Source organism: Diceros bicornis, chromosome 36, assembly GCF_020826845.1.
Source record: "Diceros bicornis minor isolate mBicDic1 chromosome 36, mDicBic1.mat.cur, whole genome shotgun sequence".
Lineage (NCBI taxonomy): Eukaryota > Metazoa > Chordata > Mammalia > Perissodactyla > Rhinocerotidae > Diceros > Diceros bicornis.
In genome coordinates, this window is record NC_080775.1 from 20,551,907 (window position 1) to 20,562,018 (window position 10,112).

The 10,112-nt window shown below is 41.4% G+C and overlaps 1 non-coding gene across 1 annotated transcript; it reads right to left on the bottom strand.

Annotated features, from left to right (window-relative positions):
- Window positions 1–830: 830 nt before the first annotated feature.
- On the bottom strand, window positions 831–937 carry LOC131398975 (U6 spliceosomal RNA). The gene has a single exon (XR_009217047.1). It is a non-coding gene; the product is annotated as a U6 spliceosomal RNA (small nuclear RNA).
- Window positions 938–10,112: the final 9,175 nt, after the last annotated feature.

A 10,112-nucleotide genomic window follows, 5' to 3' on the forward strand; every position in this document is an offset into this window, starting at 1 on the left:
GTTCCAGATGTTAGAAGAAAGTATTAAATTTCCCCTTTAAATTCTTTATAGGTGCCCTTTTCCAGATTGAGAACATTTCCTTCTATTTCTAGTTGGCTGAAAGTTTTTAACTATAAATAGGTTTTGAATTTTTCAAATGCTTTTTCTAAATCTATTTGAAATAATCATATGATTTTTTTTCTTTATTCTGTTAATTCTTGGTTATGATGCATACTTGTTTTCTAGAGTTGCCATAACAAAGTACCACAAACTCGGTGGCTCAAACAACAGAAATTTATTTCCTCACATTTCTGGAGACTAACAGGCCAAGATCAAAGTGTTGGCAGTGTGATTTCTTCTGAGGGCTATGAGGGAAAGATCTGTTCCAGGTCTCTCTCCTTGGCTTGTAAATGGCCATCTTCTCCCCATGTCATCACATGGTCTTCCCTCTGTGTATGTCTGTGTCCAAATTTTGTCTTCTTATCAGGACACCAGTCATACTGGATTAGGGCCCACCCTAATGACCTCACTGTAACTTTTTTTTTTTAATTTTTTTGTTTATTGCAGTAACATTGGTTTATAACATTGTAAAAATTTCAGGTGTACATCATTGTACTTCCATTTCTGCATAGATTACATCATGTTCACCACCAAAATACTAATTACAACCCATCACCACACACATGTACCGAATTATCCCTTTCACCCTCCTCCCTCCCCCCTTCCCCTCTGGTAACCACCAATCCAATCTCTGTCCCTATGTGTTTGTTTATTGTTGTTATTATCTACTACTTAATGAAGGAAATCATACGGTATTTGACCTCCTCCCTCTGACTTATTTCACTTTGCATAAAAATATGGAACGCTTCACGAATTTGCGTGTCATCCTTGCGCAGGGGCCATGCTAATCTTCTCTGTATTGTTCCAATTTTAGTATATGTGCTGCCGAAGCGAGCACACCTCACTGTAACTTAATTACCACTTTAAAGACCCTCTCTCCAAGTACAGTCACATTCTGAGGTACTAGGGGTTAGGGCTTCAACATATGAATTTCAGAGGGACACAACTCAGCCCATAAACATGATGAATTATGCTTTTATATGTTACTGGATTCTATTTGTTAACATTTTGTTAAGAATTTTTGCATTTGTATTCATGAGGAATATTGGTCTATAATTTTAATCTCTTGATCTCTTCATTAGGTGGTCATTCTTTCAATTCAACATTCAATGATAATACAATGCTGAGAAGAACAGCGCTATGAAATCTTCACTTTGCCTAAGTTAACTACCAGGAGAGAAGTTTAATATGCAAAATGGGTGACCAAGTCAGCTGCACTATTGCATATGGAACTATCACGTTTTACTCAGCAAACAGTCATTACTAACCACTGTGTGCCAGGATCTGAGATTCAAAAGCAAAGAAGACAAATCCTTTGTCCTCAAAGTGCTCACAACGTAACACAGAAAATTACAGACACAAGATGGTATCCAACCAAAATAGTGAAGTAGAAGACACAATTGGGAACCAGTTCAGGCTCCAGAAATATGAGGATAAAGGTATTAATCTGATTATAAATAAGAAAGTAGAAGTGGAGGAGAAATCTTGAGGCTCCAAAAGTCAGAGCCAACTGAAGGGAGCAGACACAATGATGACACAAATGTAGGAGCTTTGCAGCCTTGCTCCCCGTGGTTGCACACCTCCATGTCCATGCGTTTCCCCCATTTGGAATGTCCTCCTGACCTCCATGTATCCAAATTCACCCATTCTCCAAACTATGCCTCCTTCTTTACGAAGGTCCCACTACATTCGCCAAGAGGAAGTAATTGCCCCACACTTCTCATTACCTATCTTTTATTATGTGCTTGTGGTCTCATCACTACTAGAAATAAATTCTTTGAGAGAAAAATCTCTGTGCAATTTATCTATATGTGTTTCTCAGAATCTAGAACATAGTGGAAGCATAATAAATGTTTAGCAAAAGCAAATTTTTCACCTCCTTACCTGCAGTTTACATACATATCTGTCCTACATGAGCATGATCCTCAACTCCTGCAATCTATCAATTCAACAGTTTTCATTTTGCTATAAGCCTCAAAATCTCAGGATGGGAAAACCCAATCTTGATAGAAAAAATATAACTTCTCTTACTAAACTATATGAATCTCTTCAAATTTCTAAATCTCCTTTTGACTAGATTATACAACCCACAATCTAGACATTTAACTCAATTCCTAGTTGTTGTGCCAACAACACATTTGCAAAACTACTTTTTTCTTAAAATTTAATATAATCCAATGTTTAGTTGTGATATCTATATATAGGTAATTCCATATTTTATTATGGTCAGAAGCACCTACCCTTTGATTTATTACCTTAAGGTACTAGATAATCAAATTGCCTGGAGTTAACAGTATTTCAAAGTACTGTACAGTCCTGAAACTCTGTAAGCGAACAAGATGTCTGGTAATGCAAACCATGCTCCAGGAAATAGCCGCTTAATGTATGGCATCTGTCTGCCAAGCGTGAAATGGCAGTAATGGGTTATCTGGAATGGAAATAGATTTTCAAATCTCAATGTACCATTCTACGAGGTAGGTGTCTGGTTTACTGTGTCTTCCTTTAAATGTGATTACTTTGAGAACACAGCTGAAGAAAACTCAAAGTAATTCCATTTTGGAATGGAGTTTTAGCCAGTGAACTTGATTTGGTATCAAGAGTCATTATCCAGAGACTGGCTCCTGGGTGATCTTTCTCTGTTCACTAGACTATCGTGTTTTAAGTGACTGACTTAATATGCCATAGTGTCTGTCTTGTCTGCCCTAGACTCCTGTGGTCTGGAAGGGTAATTGTATCTTCCAAATGTCTGTAATCCATAGTTAGGAAGATTCAGGGTTAGGGTGGCCTAATCTGTATAAATAGCTGCAGTGGTAGTTACAGAACATTTGGTTCTCTTACTGGCTTCATCACTAACCAACTATCTCATCTCAGGACGAATACGTAAAATCTCTATTAAACTGTTTCCATTCTAGAGGAATTCCCATACTATAAACACCTCCTAAAGAGGTGTAGAGGTGTTTACAGTATACCATACTAGCCAGATGTATTTGACCAGAGATGTTTTTTCATGAAATATTGCTTGAGATGATAACAATTCCTTGGGATACAGGTTTGGGAAACAGTGACCTACCCAGATGCCACCAACAATGGGCCTGACTCATCAGTTACAAATATATTATAATTTTAATATTCATAGAACAAGGTTGGATCCTGAAGGGCTCAGGTACCAGAACTTCAAGGGCCTGACTGCTGATTTTTTAATTTATAGAGCAAATGGCCAATTCTGTGAATGCCAACCTATCCAGAAAGTTAGAAATGGGTTACCATGAGGAAAAGCAAGCAGGAGAAAGAATAGAGGGATTTTGTCAAATCCTAGTTGAATGAAAGATAACATGGCCATTGACATAGAAGATGATAAAAGAGAAGAAAGACCTTGCCAGGATTTAGACAAGCAAAACTTTTTCTGTCCTCCTTGGGCAAGCCCCATAGAGGACAAAGCCCAATGCTATACTTCTTTGGGGAAGCAGAATGACACAGTGGATGAAACAAGGACTTCAGGTTCAGACAGACCTGGGTCAATGTGGAGCTCTGGCACTTGGTCTAGCTGTGTGACGGAGGAATGTTTGTACGTCAGGGAAGGCCTCAAGGCCAAAGTGTCACCTAAAGCAAGACCTAAGGGAGTCATACAAGTTAGCCAAGAGAAGAAAGAAGTGGAGTTCTAGGCAAAAGAACGATAAAATTGAAAGCCTGAAGGCAAGAAAGACTATGGCAGGTTTGAGACACTGGAGTGGCTTAGTACAACAGGAGGACAGAGCTGAGGGAGGAGAGTGGGAACAAATGCGGCTGGAGAGGTAAACCAATCATGACAGGCCCTAAGAAGATTGGCCTCCAACAGAATAGGTGCCAGCAGAGGGAAATGCCATAACCAAGATGCGGTAAGAGAAGGAAACGACTAGGTTCTCTATGTGGATCGTTAGATGCAGGCAAAGGAAAGGGACAAGTCAAGAATGGTGTCCAGTTTTCTGGATTAGGAAGTTGGGTGAATGGAAGCAAAAGCTGGAACGTAGACCATGGGTCCAGGAGGTGAAGTTGTAATCAAAGTCCAATATCACTATCAGATTCCAAAGCAACAGCTGCTCGTGGCAATGGTAGCAGACAGAATTACAAATAAACAAACCAGTCTTTTTGGGCCACATGAAAACACCAGCAGCTCATCAATAACTTTAAATAAGAAGAAAAATGTGTGCCACAGCGCTGGATTGAGGGTCATTCAAATTAAATCATCTAGATGAGGTCAGGTTGGAATCCTTCTAAAAGACACCAGTTCAGCCCAGGCATCTAGAAAATATTTGTGGCATTATGGAATATTTTAGAAGCCAAATGTCTGCTTTGCACAAGAAAGTTCAGCTTTACCAGCCAGAGTGTTGCAATACCCAGAGGGTGGAAGTCACTGAAGGTAAAAGAAAAATTTCAGGCACCGCTTGTTAAGCTTAGTAATAAATGGTCCAATGAAGGGCATGGAGACTTGCAAACTAGAACATTGTAGCGTGCTGGTGGTGACTACAGTTTCCACAGGGTGCTGGTTTTAAGGAGAAATAGAGTTTCTTAAGGTCTTTGTTTATTTATTTTTTTAAGTGGCTATTTAAATTTTGAGGTTGACCTTAGAAGGCCCTCTGCCTTCCTGTGCAGAAATCTTGGCTTATGTGTTTGAGGGAGGGAGTACCATGGAAACGTTAGAAAGAACGTGAAGCTGGCTCACTTCCCACCACTTTACTTTGCATGACCGTTTTGTGACAAGATAGAATCAGGTTGGATATAGGCGTTGCAGCCTTATTCCCTAAACTGTATGGTTTCTCTCTTGTCCTTTCCCAATATTCTACTGTATGTTTTGGCTTTTGATGTCCTCGAAGTTCAGTTACATTTCTTATTTCTCTCACTCAAGGACCTAAGATGCCACCAGGAGTTGTTAAATGTGGGCTTCTTTTATCACCATCCCTTATCATCAAGCCACATTCAGGCATCGCTCTTGTGCTGGTTCTGCATCCTCTCCTCTCCACAGCTGCCAACCAAATTACCTCCAGCTACAGTCACATCAAATTACACAAGCTAAATAGAATGAAGACAAGTCAGTCCCTAGTTGGAGCATCTTCAGGGAAGATGCGCGGCTGTATTTAGTGGCCATTATTAGGCAGCAAGTTCCACTGAAAGAAACATTCCTTATGTATCATGTTTAGCAAGTTACTGGAAAACACGCGTATAGATTACACTGCTTTTTGAAAAAATTAAATGTGACAGCCTAATTGAAATGCAATGTTTACTAACAATAATATTTAGAGCTCCATACACTTTTATCCAGTGATTTTAGAGGTTTCTGTCCCTCACCACCCACTCCCACTTTTATCCAGTGATTTTAGAGGTTTCTGTCCCTCACCACCCACTCCCACATGAGAGTTGTCTCTACTGCAGCTAATAATCAGACTCACAAAAAAGATGCTAATTGTAGGATATGAGGACATGTAGTTATTTCTAATGCCTCAGCAGTAAACCTCCATGAAACAATCAACTCTTCAGTAATTCTTGTTCCCTGAAAAACATAAAGCTGGCAATAAATCTATAAACCGAGGCCAGATCTGCATGAGTAAAATGAAGCAGAGAATTAAGGTAATTATCTAAGTAATTTATCATGAGCCCGGGGTAGGTAGCTGAACTATTAAAATGAATATTTCAGGGGGAAAATGCATTTTTGGTATAAAGCCTTTGAAGACTCTCTCTTGGCTCATTGCACATAGAACAGGAGAATCATTATAATGATGAAGTCTATGTGTATACAGAAGGTACCCCCTGCTGGAGCTTTGCATTGAAAATGTAATCCTGTTAAGAAATGTTACTGTGGTTTAGAATTTGGGGCATTTGGCTCAAAAAACAAAACAAACCAAAAACAAAAAAAAACCGAGCAGGACCAAACAATGATTCAGTCACTTGGGATTCAGTCCTATCCACCATTCTTTTCTGGGTTCCACAGTGTAGAGGCTCAAAGAACCTTCTACTTGTAACTTCCTTCCGTGCAGTCATCTCTAGGTGAGCCCAAGGTCAACACTTAACCCGAAGGCGGGCGACAGAGGGAATTGTGACAGTTTCTCCAGATGGGATGTTCCTCCACTTCCTTCAGCGCTCAGTAAATCTCAGAAGGAAGGTTTTCACTGATCTAACTTTGTCTCACTCTGTTCCTGTATTCCTGTCACACAAGAGCCTTGGTTTCACGTTCTCTGAACTGGCCAGGAGGAGGCAGGACAGGGAAACAGCCTGTCTTTCCAAGCAGGGGATCTTTAGATCTTTGCACCTGAAAATGTGGCTCATGGACCAGCAGCTCCAGCATCACCTGGAAGCTTATTAGAAATACTGAGTCTCAGGCCCCACCCAGCCCCGCTGATTCTGAATCTGAACCAGCCCCCCAGGATATTAATGTTCGCTGATCTTGATGACACTGTGGGTCTAGAAGAGCAAGAGGGAAAATTTGAGGGAAGTAGCAAAGGTAGAAGAAAAGACAGAAAGATCACCGAGGGCTGCAGAGTCCAGAGATTAGAGGTCTGAGAAAAAGCAAAAGCAATGCGAACAAACCAAGTTATTGAATTATGACCCCAGGGCCTTGGGCTCGCTGTCTGTTGCTTCCAGCTAAGTGTCAGCATTTGGGGATCGCAGGTGTTAATTATGGCCACAAAGTGCTCAGAGGCCAGACTGTAAATCATCATCTTAAGAGGAATTCCTGCATCCCTGTTAAAGCCTTCCTTCTCCACAGGCAAGTGATGTATATAGAGGACGGCCAGGCCCTTGATATTTATTAGGAGCCAGGGGAGGTGGGCTGGGGGCAAGTTGAGAGATGAGAATGCTTCACTTTTAAAATTTTCCTCACCTGAGTTGAGCACGATGCAAATATGATGTTTCCACAGTCCACATGGTGTTAGCATTTATTTGGGCATGTTATTGCTGCCATTAATCTCATTATTTTATTGACTGATTTTGCAGAGCTTGCATCCTCAGGCCTTGTTTTGAAGGAGAAAGCTCGCTTCAGGATGAATGTGGCTGAAACCAATTTCCTCTTGTTTTGTCCTCAGAAAAGACAGCGAGCAGCTGGCCAGCTGCTTCCACGTATCCTTAAAGAGCGTGGCTGAGTCACACGAATGCCCTCATTTCCACGTGCAAGAACGCCAGGCCCACTCCCCTTTCTCAGCAATGTCGACAACGGGCATTTATTGAGCGCCAGCTATGTGTGAAGAGCTGTGCTGTTGTCTCTTAATTCCATAATAGAACCAAGTTCCCATTGGGTTCTAGTCTCAGCTCCAAATAGTCCTCCATTTAACTCCTCTTTTCCTTAGTTTACCCACCCATAAAAAGGTAACAAGACCACCTGCCCTGCTGCACACAAGGGTTGTTTTAACCATCACAGGAGAGCCTCCATGTGGAAGCAGGATACCGATGGAAGGGCTATCACTCCTGTGGAACTTTCTTTTTCATCTGGAACTTCTTCATGCCCTCCCCCAAAATTCCCACGCAGGAAGCAGAAGCAGTGCAGTTACCTGGGCCGAGAAGCAAGAGGTCTGATTCAGGAGCTCTTCCTGCTGCATTTGGCCAACCAGACTAATGCAGGCCCTGCCGAGCTACTGCCACCAACGGCTAATTCTCCCCCGGCCTTCTCCACTTGTTTACACAGAGCCAGCCCTCCCACATCAGGCAGCACAGGCCCTGGCTTTCCTAAATGAATTACACTCTCTTGCTCCTTATTAAACTTGTCAAACTTTATATTTAATTCCAATCCTGTCCTTCACGCTATTAGCCACACATGCCCCAATTGGAGCTGTCAGCAAGTCATCCCCAGAGCCCTATGGGGTCACACTGCCCAAACACCATCATATACTTCCTTTCTCCACCAACAGCGAGGGGGTTTAATTTGTTTGAACGTCAAATGTCTTGGTGGAGTCGGACTGCACTTTAACTTGACTAATCAATATCTGAAATGCTCTAGGATGAAATTTGAGATTCCAGATAACCAATCTGATGACGTAAGAGTCAGATTCAATATAAAGTTTATGAAATAACACCTCCCTCTCCATTGGGCTCTATGCCGGGTATATCACCTATATTATATTACTTAGTCCTTACAGTAGCTTTGTGAGATAAATATTAATGTCCCAACTCTACCTTTAAGGAAACACAGGCTCAGAAGCTAAATGACTTGGCCAGAGTCATGGAGTGACTTGCAAAAACTGAAGTTCAAATCCAGACTCTCAATTCCAAGTCCAGATGTCTGCCCACCACGCCACATATACCATCAAGAGCAATGTGGAAGAAGAATTTGCAGCACTGTTTGTGGAAAGCCTTACCTTTATTATATCCAGCTTTGTATAAGCGTCTTGAGATGCTTGAAGGGGAATGTCACTTGCCTGATTTAGCTGAATATCTATTTTCCTGTCACTACTTACTTCATAAGTGTACAAAACACATGAAGTACGGACTGGAACGCTTTATAGTGCTCATTTCAGATGACTGAGTGTTATTTCATGTTTGGCAGCGATTAGTTCATTTTGTCAGCCTGAAAGAATTTTTGGCCAACAGGTTTTGTTCAGATTCACAGTTGTTAGCTATTAGAGATGTCTGAAAAAACATTCAGATCGGGCTGGTTGAAATATTTAACTGACGGCTAGAGTCAACTGAAATTCGACTCTTCATTCTACAGTGCCACTGGTGTCCAAAAGTGAAGGAGAATTTAATTTTCTCTCAGGGCATAGATTTCTGGATACGAATTTAACCTTTCTGGTCTAAAGATGAGTTATGTGGATTATACCGTTCTGCAGGTGTAGACTATCCATCCTGTTGATGGATTTATCCTTTACAAGACAAAGCTGAATGAGTTGAATTATTTAGAAATTGCGTTCAACTACTGGCAACAAAGACCAGAAATAACAATGACTTCTTTTATTTCTTTTTAGCATAAAAGAAAGCTGGAGGCAGGCAGTTTAGGGTTTGTGTAGCAGTTCTACCATGTCATCGACAACGCAGGGTCTTTCCATCTTTCCACCAACCTTTGCAGATGGCTTCCATTTTAATACGGTTCTTGGTCCTTGCTGGCTGCTGGGGTTCCAGCCAATATTTCTACATTCCAAGGAAGCAGGAAGAAGGAACAAGAGCAAAAGAGGACCTAGCAGCTGTCTATCACCTCCTTAAGAAGACTTCCCAGACCATCTATACAAAGCTTCCTTGTTTCAAGAGAAGCCAAGATTATATTTTTTAGTTTCCAGCCTGTAAAAAGCTGGGAAGTTTCTTACTCAAGAAGAAAGAGTGAATGGATACTAAAATAGTCAAATAAAAGTCTCTGCCAGTTACCAAGAGATAAAAGACTGCCTATCCATTTAGAGTCTTCTTGGGTGGATTACAATCATCAATTCATAAGCTTTTAGAGCTAAAAAGGATGAAATGTCAACTAGTCCAATATCTGCCTTTTAAAGTTGAAGAAATCGAGAGGTAGAAAAGCCATTGGCATTGGCCAAGACAGCAAAGGCAGTGAGCATTAGAGCTTGGACTAGAAGTGGGGCCTCAGTAATTCCAACCTAAAGTGGTTTTGACCACGCCACGCTTCCGTACAGAGCTGGACTTTACAACCTCTTTTGTTGTTTAGGGTGTCTAGACGTAATTCCTTCCTGCCCTTCTTGTTGAGAAACAAGGCAGAGAAGTCGAGCAGATGGAGATCAAATGCCGGCTCTATTACTGATAAAGGTGGTTGGGCAGTGTGCTTATAGAGCAGTAACTAAACGGGCTTCCCTTTGCTCTTCCTTCTGGCACACTTACCCACTGTCTTCATCAGCTCAGGCTGCTATAACAGAACACCACCCACTGGGTTGCTTAAACAACAAACATTTCTCACAGTTTCGGAGGCCAGAAGTCTGAGAGCAGGGTGCCAGCAGAGTCGGGGTCTTGGTGACGGCCCTCTTCCTCATTACATCTTTTGTGGCCTTTCCTTGGTTGCGTGCACACAGAGAGAAAACTCATGGTTCTTCCTCTTTTTATAAGAGCATTAATCC